Source organism: Silene latifolia, chromosome 7, assembly GCF_048544455.1.
Source record: "Silene latifolia isolate original U9 population chromosome 7, ASM4854445v1, whole genome shotgun sequence".
NCBI lineage: Eukaryota > Viridiplantae > Streptophyta > Magnoliopsida > Caryophyllales > Caryophyllaceae > Silene > Silene latifolia.
In genome coordinates this window covers 59,765,219-59,784,785 of record NC_133532.1, presented here as the reverse complement: position 1 = coordinate 59,784,785, position 19,567 = coordinate 59,765,219, and positions in this window count along the sequence as shown.

Here is a 19,567-nt window from a genome sequence, read left to right as displayed (position 1 = left end):
AGTTCGCCAATGTGTTTGGGCTTGATGTTTCGCCTACCCGAACATCGAAACCCAAAAAGTATAATGTTGCACCATTGTGGAGGGCCATGACGGGCCGGGATTTCATTCTTACCAAGGAATGCCTTGCTTTTCACATCCAAAACCCGATCTTGAGGCTTACATATCGATTTCTTTCGGGTACTCTCTTCGCCCGCCGAGATCCGGCCATCGTCAACCAATTGGACCTTGTGTTTATGGAATCATACCTCAACATTCAAGGGAGAGATGGGTATCACTTCAATGCACCTCTAGTTTTGCTAGAGAAATGGGCAAAGTTTAGAAATGGGGATGATGATGGAATGAAGCACATAGTGAATGGTGGACTCATAACTAGACTTGCAAAGCACTTCAACCCAAGGTTCAATGAGAACAATGAGTACACTCCACTTGCGGGGAGCACGAGAATTAATGAAGATCTCCTTGTCGTCCAACACCATTGGATAACCCTTGAGGGGGTCGATAAGAGGATAAAGCGGTTGACAAAAGGGAGCGATCCGATCTATCTCCCAATAACCGATCTACCACGGATCTCTCCAAGAAGAGGAAGCTTGTCCTCAATGCCCTCCTACCTCATCCCAAGTCAAACAAGGCGAACTCCACCACCACAAAATCCACCACCACAACAACAAGAACAACAAACCCAAAATGAGAAGATAAAAGTGCCTCCCTATCCCTTTCCCTACCAACCATATAACCATCCAAATCCCTTCATCCTCCCCCGTGACGACTTTGTCACGGGAATTTTACAAGATTTACACTACCGTCAATATGAGACCTCCGTGGACACTTACTACGCTCTTTACCCCCAATACCATGAGATGGCTCAAAAAGGACGGATTAGTAAGGAAGGAGCTTTCCCCTCATGGGCTCAAATGGATTTGCTCTTTCCCAACTCGGAGAAGGCTAATGAAGGGGCAAACGGTAGACAAGGGGAGGAGAGTGGCAATTCTTGTGGAGGTAATACGGTGAAGCTTGAGAGTGAGGAAGACGAATTCATGGATCCAAGTTTAAGTGATGCTTCAAAGGATATTTGGGATAGCGATATAGAGGGAGATGATGCCGATGCCTAGGAGACTACTTCATCACTAGGTGGAGCAAGCATGAGCGCCCACCTAAGTTCAAGTGAAGTTCTCTCATCTCTCCTCTTTATCTTTATTTTTCATGAAAAGAAGTTTGTGTCTTGTACCTTTGTATTCTATAATTTTGATCATTGGTTGGAGTAGTCCTAGCCCCATTAGAGGACTCACACCTCGGTACCATTGAGGTGTTTTCATTCTATTGTTCCCATTTTCAAAATCCAAAATGACAAATTAGTTTTATGCATAGCATAGTGTGTGCATAAACTATACCCATCCTTGGACATTAGCAATAGTGTCTTACTCGGTTTGGGGAAGTTAATGCATACACAACGGGAGGTAATCTAAATTATCCTCTCCGTCATAACAAAAACCATGCATCATGTAGTATAGCTTAGTGTAGATTGCATTTAGTATAGAAATCATGCATCATCTTTGCATAATTTCCATCATTTTGGACATTGAGGACAATGCCCATATTAGTGTGGGGATGGGAATTCTAACATTTAACTCTTATTCAAAAATCCAAAAAAATTGAAAAATTTCAAAAATCATAAAAATTTGAAAATTGAAAACCCAAAAACATGTTTATTTCCTTTTGTAGTCTTGTATATATTGTGTTTGTTCTATCCTTGTTCACATTGATCGACTACGCCACATCCGAGACATGAGGATATTGAAGACCGCATGGTATGATCTTTCCAATCTCCTTTTTCCTCTTTATGTTAATGACTATGTGGCTTTATTTTGATTGATGCGGTAAAAACAATGTGAACTTAGGATTTGAATTTAGCTTATATGTCATATTAGTTGATAGAATCACTTGCATTAGGATGTTTATATTAGTTGCATCATGGCATGTAGTTGCATGTTAGAAATGTTTTGAAAAATGCCTATTTAGGAACTTTGACAAGAGCAACTAAGCCATTATAAATACTTGTTCAACTTAAGACTTTGCCTACTAGAATGGTTGTAAAACACCCTAGATAGTGTCATACTAGTGTCTTTTGACCCATGACCCAAGGCCTAGTCAAGGGTTTGCATGTGAGTCACCTATCCAACCCCGTGATGGGATATGGACTTGGTTAAACTTGTCTAGGTGACCTTGATTGACCTTGTGGTAAGGCAACCCAAAAATAGTTTCTATCAATAAGCTTGAAGTGCTCATTTCAAACAAATTTTGTCATGTGGAAGTAATGTAATGCCAAGGAAACCTCAAATGTTATGAATTGTTGAATGTTGAGAAATTTTAAGTTGTTTTGATGGAGGTGTACCACTTCGATGTGCTTTGGTGTGGGATCCATTGAATTGGGCCCCCATACGGTTGTGAATTCGGCCGCCCAGAGACAGAGTGACTTCACCCCGAAAAGCTATTGTCTAGAGGTTAACCGGTTGCCTAATAAGCGATTGGCGAAAGCAAAGGACACTAGCCCGGAAGGGACAAACCCCATCTTAAATTTTTGAAATGTGAAAGTGAAATGAGGACAATTTTGAAATACTAGTCATATCCACCCGTTGTGAATAAATATTTGAGCATTTCATTCCCAAAAAAGCCTTTTGTCAAGCCACTTGGTCGAGCTTGGGACGATCCATGACCTTTACTTTTGTAGAGAATTCGAGACTTGTCATGTCATATGTCACTAGCATCATAGGGATCATCATTCCACCACCATCCGATCGCTCTTGACAAAAGCATTTGGAAATTGAGGACAAAAGTAGTCTAGTTTAACACCATTTGGAGGTGATTTGGTGCCATCCTCTTAGACTTAGTAATTTGTTGAACTAGTATATGTGAAGGATTACATGCTCTTAAATTTGTTCCTCTTTAGTGCCTCCGCCACTTGATGAGGGAGTGGCTATTCTTTTTGTAGATGCATCCATTATGTGTTTTTATGTGCTTAATGTTTGGATGTGTCGCCATTTTGGCAAGACCCGCCTTGCTTTGCAAGAAGGCATCCTACCTCATGGTTGTCTTGTTGTGAGTTGAAGGGGCGGAGTGAGACCCGCTAATTGTCTCATATCGGCTATATTATTAGGATAGGTTAGTATTGGTCCTAGTCTTTGTCACCTCTTTACTCGGGACGAGCAAAGGTTCGGTTTGGGGATATTTGATGTGACCATAATTGGCGCATATTTAGCCCCCGAATTAGCCTTATTCCCATGCTTTTTAGTGCCTATTTGGGTCATTTCTTATCTTTAGTTCTTTGTTTTGCATATTCTTTGAGATTTTGATCCCTTGGTAGGAAAGGAGTAAGAATCTTGCATTTTCATGGCAAAACGAGACTAAATTGATCGAATTCAATGACCAAGCATCAAGGAGAGACAAGATTAGAAGGCCTTTGTACATATTATAGTAGAAGAGCAATGTTGAGAAAAGATCCTTGAGTCCCCAAGGAAATCCCTAAGGAATTTATGAAGAAAAGGGAAGAAAAGAAGAAGAATTGTTCTTTGATCGACAATCCGAGCGGATTGTCACAATCCGTCCGTCCCCAGAAGAAGACAATCCGAGCGGCTTTGCCACAATCCGCTCGGATTCCACCTCCACAATCCGCCCGGATTCCCCTGAATCCGCTCGGATTCCAACGCCAGAATCCGCCCGTCCCGACCCTATTCCGCCCGGATTCTAGTACAGCACGGATTGTCTTCTTCAAGCCTTAAAGAAAGACGCCCTTCCTTCAAGAAATACCGGAGTCTCCTTGCTCAACTTAAAAAGTGTAATTACTAGTTTAGCCCTTAGTTAACCCTAATGCATCCTCCCTAATTTTCACTATAAATACCCCATTAGTCTAATTAGAGGAGCATGTTCTTCTTATCAATAATTAGGGTAGTTAATATCAATCAAATCTCTCTTTAATATTGTAATCAAGTTTTAATCTAAGTTTTACTTCTTCAATCTCTCTTTTGTTCATCCTTTATTTTGGGTAATTGAAGATTATTTGGGTTATTATTGGGAGATTGGCAACCTCTCAATCAAACATCAAGTACTTCTATTATTCTTGCTTTGTTATTGGAATCATTAGTAGGTATAATCTCTTAATCCCTTTTTAATTATTGCTAATTACTTTTATTTGTTCATCATGTTTCACTTTGTTAGTATGATTGACAACCTTGCTAGCATGTTCAACATGATAATGAGTGAGTAGTCTCTTAGCTAGGGTTAATGGGTGATTAGGGGAAACCAACATGGGGAATGATTCATGCTTAAATTAATATGCTTTCATGTTTTATTTGCTTGCTTGTTTTGATCTCAACTCATGCACATGTTATATTTGATGAAATGCTAAGCCTATGAATCCTTGTATTTACTATCATCTCCTATCTTTTCAATGAGACTTGTAAGACATAACCCAACTCGAGTCTCATTAGACCATGCATGTTGTTGAGTAGGGAAGATTAAGTCGACTTGTAGGTGTTGTACAATCTAATCGATTCGGCTCCGGGACCCAAACTTTCCTAGGATTGTAAGATATAACCCAAGTCAATCCATCACAACAATAATTGCTTGCTTATAATTTGAGAACATGTTTGTATGATCATATCCCATGATTCCCCTATGATCCCATGACACCCTAGTGCCTTTAATCAATTGTTTACACCCCTTTAATTCATCTTGCTTGTTTATTTTCATTGCTATTTTAGTTTAGTAACCTTCTACCTCAACCCAATTTGTGACACCCCTTAGACACCACTAGTTACAATAGAAATCTCATTTCAACTCCCGTCCCTTGGGATCCGACCTTTACTTGCCTCTTTACTAATTGTAGAGTTGCTTGTGGAGCTATAAATTGTGTTTTGATTCGACTGTGACCAACAACCACATCTTAATTTTTGAACACTTAGTGGGATCGCATCAGCATTCCTGATGACAGGCTCTCTGACATGTCAATGAATGTTGACATGGATGCTTTGTCTGAATTTTTTGTAGATCAACCGTCGCCGGCCGTCGTTCTTACTGATCGGCAATTGGGGAAGCGGCCTGTGCAGATGGGCGATCTAAATGTCACCGTCGACTCCTCATCCCTGAAGGTTTCCCCCGCTCAGATTGCGGCGGAGGGTGGAAGGTTGTCCAGGAAGCTGGCCAAGTGGACTGAAATTGCCGGCGCTCACATTATGGAGCAAGAAAAGCTCATAGCTGAGGCAGCTCCTGCGCTTGAACGGCTTAGGCTCGATCTTGCCGCTGCTAAGAAGGAGGCCGAGAGGTCGAGGGAGGATTCCCAGGCCGCCAAGAAGGACCTCCTCGCTGAGCGAAAGCTTAGGGAGGACGCTGAAAAGGCGGTCCTAGCCGAGAGAGCCAAGGTTGAGCCTGCGTTGGCTGAGGCCGCTAAGCTGCGGGAGGAGAAGGACAAGCTTGATGTCGGCTACAAGCTCATGGTTGAGCAGAGGGGAAGATGGAAGGACCTGCACGGCACCGAGGTCAAGGAGCATAAGAACACAAAGGCTGTCCTTGCTCAGAGGGAGAAGGACATTGAGACGCTCCAAACTGTCATCATCCCTGACATGTGTGCTCAGTACCGGGACCAGGCTGAGGATGCTACCAGGGATGTAATTAAAGAGCTCTTTCCTGAAGGCTCCTTCCCGTGGCAAAAATTTGACCGGCTTCTTAATGAGAAGGCGGCTGCTGCGGAGGCAAAGGCTGCGAAGGAGGCAGAGGCGAAGAAGGCCGCTGAGGAGGCTGCGGCCAAGGCGGCCCATGCCGAAAAGGTGAAGGCGGCCAGGGAGGAAGCTGAGAGGGCGAAGGCAGGTGAAGCCGCCAAGTCGGCCACGGGCCGCCCATCGATGGTGATCTTGCATCACTGCTGCCGGTGGCGAGCAGAAACAGGCATAGGGAGACGGGCGGTCGTCACCAGATTCACCCGGCCCTTCAGATAGCTTTAGCTATTCGGGGGCCAACTATTGAGCCTTTCCTCCCTGCCATCCTTTTGGCGCTTCAAATCTTATGTCTGTAACCTTTTGTTGTACTTTTGTTTTTTTTTTTGTTAAACTTTTGGTAGGTTGTGTTTAGGCTATCCCTATGGGGACGGCCGTCGTCTTTGCTTTGCCTCATCCTGTAAACATTTTTTTGTAATAAAGTTTGTTTATCTCGCCTTAATAAAGTTGTCTTCTTACGTTTCAACATATTGAGCGCTTATTTCGTTTTTACTTCCGGCTTTAGCCGAGGCAGTTAGAAGGCGCGTCTCAACTGTACTTAAACGTTTATTAACATGTTGGCATGTCGGTCGCTTCCTCCACCACCCGAGGCGGTCAGATTTGCGCTTCCCAACCGCCGTTGTGAACATGTTAGCGTATCGGTCGTTGTTTCCCCGTCGCCCCCGGCTTTGGCCGAGGTAAAACAAGGTTACGGCTCGACAGCGTTCGTATCTGTAGACATATTGATCGCTTCCTCTGCCGGGCCTTCGGTTGGCTGAGGCGGCTAGATTTGCGTCTCAACTATACTTATACGTTCCTAAGCATGTTGGTCGCTTTCGCAAGTATCAACTGCATTTGGCGTGACTGCCCGGCTTTGGCCGTGGCGTCTTCTTTGGCATGACTATGGACAAGTATTTTGATGGAAAACTTGGATTATTCTTCATAAGGTATAATCACGCGTTGGGGTGCCCACAACGGTCTCGGACACCTCCGCCGCTATACAAAATATTTCCTTAAGTTGTCCGTGTTCCAGTGGCTCATCAATGGAACACCCTCCATGTCTGTCAGCCGGTATGTCCCCGGCCTCATTTCTTCAACCACCTTGTAGGGTCCTTCCCAGTTGGCCGTCATTTTTCCATGGACGTTTCCTTTGTTTATGGCGGCCGGCTTTCTTAGGACTAGATCTCCTACTCTTAAGTCCCTTTTGTGGACTCTGCGGTTGTATGCTCTTCTCATCCGGTTTTGATATACTGCCAGATTGAGCCGTGCCGTGTCTCGACTTTCTTCGACCAGGTCTAGGGAGGCTCTCAGGCCTTCCTCATTTTCGACTGGGTCAAAAGTTTGCGTTCTGAATGTCGGCACCGTTGCTTCAATTGGCAGGACGGCCTCAGACCCATAGACTAGGTGGAATGGACTGTATCCCGTTGCCTCTTTCTCCATGGTTCTAAGGGACCACAAGACGCCGGGTAGTTCATCAGCCCACCTTCCCTTTAGATCTTCAACCTTCTTTTTCAGCCCGTTCAGGATTGTTTTATTAGCTGCTTCCGCCTGCCCGTTGCTCTGAGGGTGGCAGACGGAGGAGTATGCAAATTTGATACCAAGTTCCTCCAACCAATTCTTTACCATGTCGCTCCAAAACTCTCGGCCGTGGTCAAATACGATGACTTGGGGTAGCCCAAAACGAGTTATAACGTTCTCCCAAATCACCTTTCTCACGGCCGCCGTGGTCTTGGCAGGTACCGCGACAGCCTCGACCCATTTGGTGAAGTAGTCAACGACGACAATTAGGTACCTTCTTCCTCCAGAGGCCGTCGGAAATGGTCCTAGTAAATCCATCCCCCACTGTGCAAAAGGAAGGGGACTAAGCACCGGTTGCAGGTCTCGGGAAGGAGCGTGTATCACCGGAGCATGCATTTGACAATTCTTGCACTTCTTGGTCTTCGCTCTGGAATCCTCAAGCATGGTAGGCCAGAAGTAGCCGGCTCGGAGAGCTTTGTGGGCTAGCGTTCTTGCCCCCATGTGATGTCCACAGATGCCTTCGTGAATCTCCGTCAGTATGAGCTCCGCGTCGGTTGGGCCGACACATTTCAAGAGTGGTCTTATTACAGACCTTCTGTATAATTCTCCTTCGAACAGTGAGTACCTTGCGGTGATCCTTCTTATCTTCTGCGAGAGACTGCGGTCTTTCGGCAACTCATTTGTAAGTTTGAATTTCATTATCGGAGTCATCCACGTCGTCTCGGCTTCGATGTCGCCCACCATGACGACGGTCTCAGTGATGCTTTTAGCATTCCTGATATCCACCAGCACGGTTCGACTGACATTCTTGATGCTTGAACTGGCAAGTTTTGAGAGAGCGTCGGCTCGGTTGTTCTCAGACCTGGGAATGCACTGTATCTAGAAAGATTTTAATTTTGAGGTGTCAGCTTTTACCCTCTCCAGATACCTTATCATCCCATCGTCTCGAGTCTCATACTCTCCTCTGATTTGATTAGCCACTAAAAGTGAATCTGTCTTCAACACAACATGCTCCGCCCCGGCAGCTCTAGCTAACTCGACTCCGGTTATCACCGCCTCATATTCGGATTCGTTATTTGAGGCCGAGAAGGTAAACTTTATGGCGTACTCAAACTCGTCCCCGTTAGGGCTGATGATAAGGATTCAGGCTCCTGAGCTGTTCGCCGTGGAGGACCCGTCGGTATATACTTCCCACACACCGGGATTTGATTCTTCTTGGTAAGTGCACTCGGCCAAAAAGTCTGCAAGTGCTTGCCCCTTTATTGAGGGCCTTGGTTTGTACTGAATGCCGAAGCCGGAGAGCTCCACCGCCCATTTGATAAGCCTGCCTGATTTTTCGAATTTTTCTAAGGTTTTCTCCAATGGCTGGTCGGTTAAGACCGTCACGGGATGTGCGTCGAAGTAGGGTTTTAGCTTCCTTGCGGCAACGACGACGGCGAGGGCTGCTTTTTCAATCAGTGGGTAATTCCTTTCGGCGTCCAGCAGTGTATGGCTGATAAAGTAAATTGGGTATTGCTGCTTGTTTTCTTCCCTGACGATTACGGCATTGGCCGTGGCCGAGGTAACTGCTAAGTATAGATATAGCGTCTCCCCCAGCATCGGCCTGGACAGGGTCGGCAGTGTCAGAAGGTGAGCTTTCAGTTGCCTGAAAGCTGTGCTCTGTTGCTCCCCCCAGCTGAAGTTTTTATTCCCTTTCAGCACTTGAAAAAACGGTGTGCTCTTGTCAGCCGACCGAGAGATGAAGCGGGCAAGAGCCGCCATTATCCCGGTCAGCGTCATAACCTCTTTTCGGTTCCTTGGCTCTGGTAGGGCCAGTATTGCTTGGACTTTCTCCGGATTGGCATCAATTCCCCTGGCACTGACAAGTACGCCGAGGAACTTGCCGGCCCGGACACCGAAGTTGCATTTCTTTGGGTTGAGCTTCATTCTATATTTCCTTAGTGAACAAAATGTTTCTGTAATACTCCGTATTTATAAGTCTTGGGGTACTCTATCGAGTAGGCCTTACTCTGTCGAGTAAGGGTAAGTTGCGAAATAAAATAGTTTCTGACCTGTTGGGTACTCGATCGAGTAGCTGGGGCACTCGATCGAGTAGGGGGGGTACTCGATCGAGTACCTTGGGTACTCGATCGAGTAGCCGGTTTTACGGGGAGTTTTCTCGGGTTTTGTTAATTATGCGATTAAGGTATTTAAGCTTCGTCGTCATTATTCTAAATCACTTTTACAAAACCTAAATTTCGGTTTAAGAGAGAAAGCAAACAAGTTCATCTTCTTAATCGCATTATTAGCAATTCCCGGAGTTCAGACGGTCAGTTCTTGTCGTTGATTATACCGTTGAGTTCCTTGCGTCGAGGGTAAGATCTATGTACCCTTTTTATTGTCTTTCCCTTGTTTTGGTTAAACCCTAATTTAGAGATTGGGGGTTTTATGTGTAGTATGTGATTTGGTAGCCTCTATGTGTTGTATGATAGGAGGAGGGTTCATAGAAGAGGCTTTTTGATTCAGCAGTAGAGACCGTCTGATTGTGTGCATACCAGGTAGGATTTCCTACTCAGTATTAGTCCCATAATGGGATATTGGTTGATGTATTGTATTTGGTTGTTTGATATAATAATTGTATTGTGATTGTGGTTGTGATCGTTGTTGATAGTTCTCGAGATGCGTTCTCGGCTGAGTGGGGTCACTTGCGGGAGTGGCCTCACGCCCTAGTTTCGCCTTCTGTGGAACCCGCCACAGAAGGGATGTGCACATTAATGGACAGGGTTATCGCTCACTATGTGGAGCGGGGATTTGGTGGATACGGCTGCGGTCCCCCCTGGCAGGGTGGTCCGGTGGACGGTCGATATTGAGATGATGGAAATTGGTTGGTTGCGTGTGTGTGTGATGATTAAATTTGTTTGTTTACCTTATCGTTATTGTTTATATTGATTGTGTGATTAGTGCGACCCGGTGTTGTTTTGTAAACTGCGGTGATCCATTCGGGATGGTGAGCAGATATTGAGCAGGTATTGAGATGAGTCTTTGGGATAGCTGGGATGCCACGACATGATGATAGGAGTCTTCCGCTGTAGCTTTTAGTTTATTTACATTTCAGTTAGAACAGTCATTTGAGAACATGTATCGTACTTTTGGTTTGGTTTTGAGGATTGTAACTATTCGCTAATTATTTATAATAAACGTTGTTTCTTCATTGTTGTTTGATTATCATTGCCTCGGGTAACCGAGATGGTAATGTCTTCATACCTGAGTGGTCCTGGTAAGGCACTTGGAGTATGGGGGTGTTACAAATGGTATCAGAGCGATGATCCTGAAACCTGTAACCAATGAACCTAATGAACATAGGGAGTCAATTAAAATGAACCCGGGGTAAAAGTTGTAGGAGCTAATGCAAAGGCTTGGGAGACGTCCTAAAGTCGCGGGGTCGCCCTACAACTTTGAACCGGTCACATGGGGGGAGTGTTTGTCGAGTCGTATGTGTGTTTGGTTAACTTGTGTAAGAATGTGATGAAGTGTGTGTGATTGTTGGACTTTCGAAGTGGAAAGTTGAGAATGTGAAAGAAAAGTGATGGTATATAGAAATTTGTTGATGGAATGATAGCATGTTGAATGTTTTACAATGTGGCATTTAATAGCATGATGAAATGATCTCGTAGATAGTAGAAAAGATGCGTAGTATGTTTATTATGATATAATGTGGTTTATAATTTTAGCATGTTAGCATATGACGTAACATGCGGGTAGCTTTTCTGATTTGGCATGACTCGATCGAGTGGGACTGACTCGATCGGGTGGGTTTTTGACGGTTTTGAGTTCAGAATCGAGTTTTGGGGTACTCGATCGAGTAACTAGGGGTACTCGATCGAGTAGGGGGTCACTCGATCTACTCGGTCGAGTATGTTAGAGGTCAGAAGGTCTGTTTAGGGTCTGATGTTTGGGTACTCGATCGAGTATGTAGGGTACTCGATCGAGTAGCCCGTTACTCGATCGAGTATGTTTGGGCACTCGATCGAGTAGGTCCTGGGTGGCGTGTTTTCGTGTTTTGAAGTTTAGTACGTGTGTTCATATCTACCCTTCCTTATATATGTATAGTTTCAAGATGCCGCCCAAGAAGACCGCTTTGTATGCGAGAGCTGAGCTTATGACCATGGATGACATCGTTAAGATGTTAGAGCACCAGGATGCTCTTACTGAGACCCTAAAGAAAGTGAATGAGGATAAGAATAAGGATAAGGAGAAGGAGGTTGATCACTCTAAAATCAGCCTCTACATTGCGAGGTTTAACCCGAAAGAGTACAAGGGAGTTGGGGAGCCTAACCTTCTTGATAGTTGGCTGAGAGAGATGGAGAACATATTAGATTTGGTTCTTGTCCCGATGAGATGAGGGTAGAACAGTGCTTTCTATCCGAGGGAGGCGGTGGCAAGTGGTGGGATTCGGTGAAAGTGAGTGCTAAGGAGATATATACAAACCAAGGCTTACCTGCTATACCTTGGGAGGAGTTTCGTAGGGCCTTTAGGATTTTGTGAGGAAGGAGTTTGTACCGGAACATGTGAGGAGTAAGTTGAGGGAAGAGTTTGATGGTTTCAAGATGACCGCTGAGATGTCTGTGGTGAGTACTACAGCTGTTCAATAAGAAGTCTAGGTATCTTGAGGATATGGGTTTAAGTGAGGAGAATCGGCATTGAGGTTTGAGAGGGGTTGACCCCTAAGATTATGGATAAGTTACCCGTGGGAGTCCTTACTGATGTTAAGGAAGCTTATGAGAGGGTGGGAGAGCGAGAGGTTGGTGGAGATGGCTCGGGAGAGGTTAGGTGGTGAGAAGAGGAAGTCTGAGAGCGAGGGTGGTGGCCAATCGAATCACAAGAAAGGCAACCACAATCGATCTAAAGGATTTTCTTCGGGTCCGGGTTCGATCTTTGGGGCTTCCTTTGGGCGTGGCCGTGGAAGTGTGAGTAATAGTTGGGGAGTGACTGCTATGGGCTGTGGTGGTGTAGGCCACAAGAGACATGAGTGCACAAGTGCACCGAGATCTTTCCGAGACTCCGCACGAGCTTCGCGAGCAATGACCGGGCTGGATCATGGCCAAACCGGGAGGTCGAGTTACAGAGTGGAGGCAACCGCAACGGCGGTAATTCTTATCAGAAACCACCAACGAACAACAACAACAATCAAGGGTCGGGTGCTAAGCCGACTACTTCAGCCAGTACTGTCCAGGGAGGTGGGCAGAAGACCAGTGGCAAGTTATTCATGATGGAGAAGAAAGCAGCTGAGGAAGATGCGCACGTTATCACCGGTACATTCCTTGTTAATGGTATTCCTACCTTTGTTTTGTTTGATTCGGGGGCTTCTCAGTCGTTTGTGTCTTCGAGTCATGTTAAGCAGTTGGGTTTGAGAGTATATGAGTCTGTTAGTGAGCAAGTTTTCATACCTTCGGGTGAGTCTGTATCTTGTGGGAGATTGTTTAGAGATGTATCTATGATAGTGGGGCAAGTTGATCTACCTGTAGACTTGCTAGAGTTTCCTTTTAACGGTTTTGAAATGATAGTCGGGATGGATTGGTTACGAAAGTATAAAGCTAAGATAGACTGTCATCAAAAGAAAGTGTCTTTAAGAGGTCCTAAGGGTGTTAGTGTGTCTTATCGTGGGTTTCTAGTCAAACCCAAAGTTAAGTTGATTGCAGCTGTCACCTTGAAGTCTTATCTGAGGAAGGGATGTCCTTTGATCTTGTGCCATGTGAGAGATGACCGAGTAGAGAGTCCGACAGTTGATGAGATACCAGTGGTGGGAGAGTTTGCAGATGTTTTTCCAGAGGAGATTTCGGGGTTGCCACCGAAGAGGGAGATAGATTTCACCATTGAGTTGAAGCCAGGGACGGGGCCAATCTCTAAGGCACCGTACCGTATGGGTCCTAAGGAGATGGAGGAGCTTAGGAAGCAGTTGGATGAGTTGATAGAGAAGGGATACATTAGACCAAGTGTATCGCCGTGGGGAGCACCAGTTCTTTTCGTGAAGAAGAAAGATGGGAGTTTGAGGTTATGCATAGATTACAGGGAGTTGAACAGAGTGATGATAAAGAACAAGTATCCTTTGCCAAGGATAGATGACCTGTTTGATCAGTTGAGCGGTGTAACAGTCTTTTCTAAGATTGATTTGAGGTCGGGGTACCACCAGGTGAAGATTAGAGAGGTGGACATACCAAAGACAGCTTTCACGTCGAGGTATGGCCATTATGAGTATGTGGTGATGCCGTTTGGGTTGTCTAATGCGCCGGCAGTGTTTATGGATTTGATGAACAGAATCTTCAGACAGTTCTTGGACCAGTTTGTAGTGGTGTTTATCGATGATATCTTAGTCTACTCTAAGACTAAGGAGGAGCATGAGGAGCATCTGAGGATTGTGTTGCAGACTTTGAGGGATCATGAGTTGTATGCCAAGCTATCCAAGTGTGAGTTCTGGTTAGAGAAAGTTGCTTTTCTGGGGCATGTAATCTCTAAAGATGGGGTAGCTGTGGATCCGGCGAAGATTGAGGCAGTGACAAAGTGGGAAGCACCAAAGATTATTGCTGAGGTTAGAAGTTTCTTGGGTTTAGCTGGATACTACAGACGGTTCGTGAAGGATTTCTCCAAGATAGCTAGACCTATGACAGCGTTGATGAGGAAAGAGAACAGGTTTCGTTGGGATGAGAGTTGTGAGACGGCGTTCCAAACATTAAAGGAGCGTTTGACCACGGCTCTAGTCTTAGCATTACTGAAGGGACCGAGAACTTTGAGGTTTATACGGATGCCTCAAAGAATGGGTGGGATGTGTATTGATGCAGAATGGTAAAGTGATTGCCTATGCTTCTAGGCAATTGAAGCCTTATGAGGAGAACTACCCTACTCATGATCTGGAGTTGGGTGCAGTGGTGTTTGCTCTCAAGATTTGGAGACATTACCTTTATGGAGCAATCTTTAAGGTATTTTCTGATCACAAGAGTCTCAAGTACATCTTCACGCAGAAGGAGTTGAACATGAGACAGAGAAGGTGGATGGAGCTGATTGGCGATTATGACATGGAAATCATCTACCATGAAGGGAAGGCCAATGTTGTAGCTGATGCTTTGAGTAGGAAGAGTGTACATTCCTTGTGTACAGCTCTATCTTTGATGAGGCTGAGAGATGAGGTGGCGAGGTTTGGGATATATGATGCAGAAAGGAGATGCCATGGGTGATATGACAGTACAGCTTGAGTTTTATGATGATATTCGAGGTAAGCAGGCTTTGGATCCTAAGATAGTTAAGTGGAGAGCTGGAGTAGAGAAAGGGACAGTGTCCCGCTTTTCTATTCATACAGATGGTAGTTTGCGGTTTGACGGTAGGTGGTGTGTTCCTAATGATGAGGAGTTGAAAAAGACAATCATGACAGAGGCGCATTGCACACCATATTCAGTTCATCCAGGTGGAGACAAGCTATACAAGGATTTGAAGAAAACGTTTTGGTGGCCTGGGATGAAGAAAGAGACAGCTGAGTTTGTATCCCGTTGTTTGACATGCCAGAGAGTTAAAGGGGAATAGCGACGACCACAAGGTAAGATTCAGTCTTTAGAGGTACCTGAGTGGAAGTGGGAATCCATTTCCATGGATTTCATTGTGGGTTTGCCAAAGAGTCAGCAAGGTAACAACATGATTTGGGTAATAGTGGATCGTCTGACCAAGTCAGCTCACTTTGTTCCAATGAAAGATACATGGACTAAGGCACAATTGGCTATGGCCTATCGAAAGAACGTGCTTAAGTTACATGGAGTCCCTAAGGACATAGTGTCCGACAGAGATGCGAGATTTATATCGAGGTTTTGGAAGGAGTTGCGGGAATCGTTGGGAACAACTTTGAAGATGAGTACAAAGCATTTCATCTGCGACAGTGACAGATCGGCGGACCGAGAGAACAATCAAGACTCTTGAGGATATGTTGCGAGCTTGTGTGATGGATTTTGGTGGTAGATGGGAGCAGAGGTTGGACTTGATAGAATTTTCTTACAATAACAGCTATCACACTAGTATTGGTATGGCACCGTTTGAGGCTTTGTATGGGAGGAGATGTAGGAGTCCAATCTGTTGGGACGATAGTGCTGAGGCAGTGGTTTTAGGACCAGAGATGGTGCATGAGATGGTGGAACAGATTAAGTTGATCAGGGAAAGGATGAGAGCAGCCCAGGATCGACAAAAGAGTTATGCAGATCTACATCGCCGGGACATGGAGTTTCAAGTTGGGGACAAGGTTCTTTTGAAAGTGTCTCTTATGCGTGGGGTTATGAGATTTGGGAAGAAAGGCAAGCTAAGTCAGAAGTTTATAGGGCCTTATGAGATCTTAGAGCGAGTTGGGGAAGTTGCTTATCGTCTGGCTTTACCAGCTGCGTTAGAGAGAGTGCATAATGTGTTTCATGTATCGCAGCTGCGGAAGTATGTGAGTGACCCGTCACATGTGTTAGAGGCAGAGAGCTTAGAGCTAGATAAGTCTTTATCATATCTTGAGGTGCCTAAGCAGATTCTAGACCGAAAGGTTAGAAAGACTAGGAGTGGTGAGACAGTTTTACTTAAGATCCTTTGGTCTAACCACGAGACCGAGGAAGCTACATGGGAGCCAGAGGAAGCTATGAAAGAGCGTTACCCTTTCCTTTTTGATCAGGTATGTATGGTTACGGGGACGTAACCTTGTTTCTTTTAGGGGGGTAGGAGATGATCGCGAACAGTTTTTAAGAGTTTTATACCCCTTTTATATGTTGTGTCGGTATGTTTGTCGGGATGAGTTGGGTTAGTATCATGTTTTATGTTGAATTTTGTTTGATTGTTGAGTCGGGAATGTTGTGGGAGTACCTTCGTTTAGTAGTGGTTTGAACTTCGGGGACGAAGTTCCTTTTAAGGAGGGAAGACTGTAATACTCCGTATTTATAAGTCTTGGGGTACTCTATCGAGTAGGCCTTACTCTGTCGAGTAAGGGTAAGTTGCGAAATAAAATAGTTTCTCGACTGTTGGGTACTCGATCGAGTAGTGGGGCACTCGATCGAGTAAGGGGTACTCGATCGAGTACCTTGGGTACTCGATCGAGTAGCCGGTTTACTGGGAGTTTTTCTCGGGTTTTGTTAATTATGCGATTAAGGTATTTAAGCTTCGTCGTCATTATTCTAAATCACTTTTACAAAACCTAAATTTCTGTTTAAGAGAGAAAGCAAACAAGTTCATCTTCTTAATCGCATTCTTAGCAATTCCCGTAGTTCAGACGGTCAGTTCTTGTCGTTGATTATACCGTTGAGTTCCTTGCGTCGAGGGTAAGATCTATGTACCCTTTTTATTGTCTTTCCCTTGTTTTGGTTAAACCCTAATTTAGAGATTGGGGGTTTTATGCGTAGTATGTGATTTGGTAGCCTCTATGTGTTGTATGATAGGAGGAGGGTTCATAGAAGAGGCTTTTTGATTCAGCAGTAGAGACCGTCTGATTGTGTGCATACCAGGTAGGATTTCCTACTCAGTATTAGTCCCATAATGGGATATTGGTTGATGTATTGTATTTGCTTGTTTGATATAATAATTGTATTGTGATTGTGGTTGTGATCGTTGTTGATGGTTCTCGAGATGCGTTCTCGGCTGAGTGGGGTCACTTGCGGGAGTGGCCTCACGCCCTAGTTTCGCCTTCTGTGGAACCCGCCACAGAAGGGATGTGCACATTAATGGACAGGGTTATCGCTCACTATGTGGAGCGGGGATTTGGTGGGTACGGCTGCGGTCCCCCATCTGGCGTGGTTGGTCCAAAGGGACGGTCGTATTGAGATGATGGAAATTGGTTGGTTGCGTGTGTGTGTGATGAGTTAATTTGTTTGTTTACCTTATCGTTATTGTTTATATTGATTGTGTGATTAGTGCGATCTTGGACCCGGTGTTGTTTTGTAAACTGCGGTGATCCATTCGGGGATGGTGAGCAGATATTGAGCAGGTATTGAGATGAGTACTGGGATAGCTGGGATGCCACGACATGATGATAGGAGTCTTCCGCTGTAGCTTTTAGTTTATTTACATTTCAGTTAGAACAGTCATTTGAGAACATGTATCGTACTTTTTGTTTGGTTTTGAGGATTGTAACTATTCGCTAATTATTTATAATAAACGTTGTTTCTTCATTGTTGTTTGATTATCATTGCCTCGGGTAACCGAGATGGTAATGTCTTCATACCTGAGTGGCCCTGGTAAGGCACTTGGAGTATGGGGGTGTTACAGTCTCGCTCAAGTCGGCCAAGTGCTCACCGTCAGACTTGCTTTTTACAATAGCATCGTCGACGTAAGCCTCGATGTTTCGCCCTTTTTTATCTTGAAACACCTTGTCCACCAGCCTAGTGTATGTTGCGCCAGCGTTTTTCAAACCGAACGGCATCATTTTATACATGTATGTGCCGTGTATGGTGATGAATGCGCACTTAGGCATGTCTTCTTCGGCCATGAATACTTGATGGTACCCTGAGAAGGCGTCTAGCAGGCTCAGCATAGTGTAGCCTGCCGTTGCATCAATTAAACTATCTATTCGAGGCAAAGGATAGCAATATTTAGGGCATGCTTTATTAAGATTTGTAAAATCAACACACATCCTCCACGCCCCTGATGACTTTTTTACCATTACAACATTTGCTAGCCACTTAGGGTAAGTACAAGGCATGATAAAGCCTGCCTCTAATAGTTTATCTACCTCGGCCTTGATGGCCTCATCTTTCTCGGCCGAGGAGTTCCTCATCTTCTGCTTGACAGGGCGAGCGGTGGAGAGTACGTTCAGCTTGTGAACGATCACCTCCCGGCTCACGCGGCATCTCACTCTTGAGTATGCGAAGACATCTTTGTTCTTCCTCAGCAGGTCTAGGAGATCGGCTCGGAATTTTGGCTCCAGGCCGACACCGATAGTTACGGTGCGTCCTGGGTCAATTTCCACTTCTTCGGTCTGGGCTCCTTCGACCATGTCGACATTGGTGTTCATCGGGTCGCCCTCCTGTCGTAAGGATGGGCTCTTTCCCTTCTCTGTCTTCTTTGCCACTTTGAGGGATTGCATGTTGCACCCTCTGGCAGATACCTGGATGTTGACGATTTCATCTCTCTCGTCCTTTGAGACGAGCTTGTGTGCCTCCCCCCTCCCCCCCGGTCCGAGACGTACATCAGTGTCAGGGCCCGGATGGACATCACAGCATCGGCTTCGCTCAAAGTGACCCGGCCTATAAGAACATTGTAGGCAGACGAACCGTCGATCACCACAAACTCAGATAAAACATTCTTAGCCGCATCGGCTTGGCCGAACATCACCGGCGTGTCGATTGACCCTAGGGGTACCGGCCGGCCCCGGAGAAGTTGTACGGTGGGTTAGTGCGGGGCTCGGGTCTTCAATCTTGAGACCGAGATTGAGAAAGCATTCCCTGAACATGATGTTCGTGTAGGCGCCTGTATCAATTAGGCACCTCTTGACCAAGTGGTTGGCTATGTCCAAGTGGACTACCACTGGGTCGCTGTGCGGTGCAACGACTCCTTCGTAGTCCTTCTTTCCGATGGTTATATCGGGGACGGTGGAAGCGGGGATCGCTGTGGTGGGCACAAAGTTGATGGCTTGATAAAGCTCATTCAGGTGCCGTTTGTGCCCATTAGCTGACCCACCGTTCTCGTTTCCTCCGATGACAACCTGGATCACTCCCATCCTCTGGAATACTGATTTTCTATTCGCCCCGTCGGAGCTTGTTTCTGGGCCTCTAGCTACATACTTGCTGAGGGCCCCCTTTCGGATCAGCTCCTCGATGGCGTTCTTCAAATGCCGACAGTTGTCGGTCTTATGGCCGGGTTGTCCGTGGTAGTCGCAGAACTGGCTAAGGTCGCCGTCCCCCCTCGCCTTGGGGGGCCTTGCCCATTTCTGCCCTTCGTTCCTGCTTAGGGCAAAGACCTCGGCCGGTGATTTGACCAGGGGGGTGAGACCGCTGTACCGCTTCGGGGTGTATGGTCCCGAACTCCCCCCGGCGCCCGCCGAGTTCTGTTTCCTGTTAAATCTTTCAAGCCGTGACCTATTCATGTCACGGCGCCCTTCGTCTACGTTGTCCCGGCGACTCCTCCTTTCTGGGTGCCCAGCTTCACTGTGGCCTACCCAGGTCTTGTGATAGTCCTCCACCTTTATGGCTCAGTCGGCCATCTTTCTGGCGGAGTCTAGGTTGAGGTCCTCGCACTTGATGAGCTCATTTTTGAACTCGCCTTTCGGTAGGCCTTTCATCAGTCCGAAGGCCGCCAGTTCGGTGTTCAGCTCACGAATCTGCTGAACCTTG